Source organism: Mustela nigripes, chromosome X, assembly GCF_022355385.1.
Source record: "Mustela nigripes isolate SB6536 chromosome X, MUSNIG.SB6536, whole genome shotgun sequence".
Lineage (NCBI taxonomy): Eukaryota > Metazoa > Chordata > Mammalia > Carnivora > Mustelidae > Mustela > Mustela nigripes.
In genome coordinates this window covers 74,370,780-74,372,038 of record NC_081575.1, presented here as the reverse complement: position 1 = coordinate 74,372,038, position 1,259 = coordinate 74,370,780, and positions in this window count along the sequence as shown.

Below are 1,259 nucleotides of genomic sequence, written 5' to 3'. Positions count from 1 at the left end.
TATGGTTTCACTTATTTGTGGAGCATAACAAATATCATGGAGGACAAGGGGAGTTAGGAGAAGGGAGTTGGGGAAAATTGGAAGGGGAGGTGAACCATGAGAGACTATGGACTCTATAAAAGAATCTGAGGGTTTTGAAGTGGCAGGGGTGGGTGGGAGGTTGGAGTACCAGGTGGTGGGTATTATAGAGGGCATGGATTGCATGGAGCACTGGGTGTGGTGAAAAAAATAATGAATACTGTTACGCTGAAAATAAATTAAAAAAAAAGAATCACTCTCAATGTGACTGCCTAAATGCTCCCATCAAATGGCACAGGGCTGCAGACTGGATAAAATGACAGGACCCATCTATATGCTGTCTACAAGAGACCCATTTTGAACCTAAGGGTACATCCAGACTGAAAGTGAAGGGATGGAGAAGACTCTTTCCTGCAATAGGCCTCAAAAGAAGGCTGGGGTAGTGATTCTCATAACATATAAGTTAGATTTTAAACTAGAGACTTGTCGTCAGAGATAAAGAAGGCCACTACATCATTATAAAAGGGTCTATCCACCAAGAAGATATAACATTTGTAAATATTTATGCCATCAATACCAATATTTATGCTACCAATATGCCACCTGAACCCAACTACATAAGACAACTGTTAATCAAGATAAAGAGTCATATTGATATGAATACATTAATAGTAGGGGACCTTAACACACCTCTCTTGGTAATAGACCATCCAAGCAGAAAATCAATAAAGAAACAAGAGCATTGAATGACACATCAGACCAGATTGACATCGTAGATATATACAGAATATTCCACCCTAAACCAATAGAATACTCATTCTTCTTGAGCACACAAGGAACTGTCACCAGAATAGGCCACATATGGGTCGCAGATCAGGACTTGCCCAATACCAAAATATTGAGATTATTCCCTGCATATTCTCAGACCACAATGCTTTGAAACTGGAACTCAATAACAAGAAAAAGTTTGGAAAGAATTCAAACACCTGGAAGCTAAGGACAACCTTGCTTAAGAACGTTTGGATCAACCAGGAAGGACATCAAAGAAGAACTTACAATTCATGAAAACAATGACAATGAGGACACTTCAGTCCAAAACCTATGGGCTACAGCAAAGGTGGTCTTAAAGAGGGAAACACATAGCCATCGAACTTTTTTTTTTTTTTTTTGCAAAAACAATGAATACTGTTACCCTGAAAAGAAATTTTTAAAAAATAGTGGACAATTGAAAAAAAAAGGAA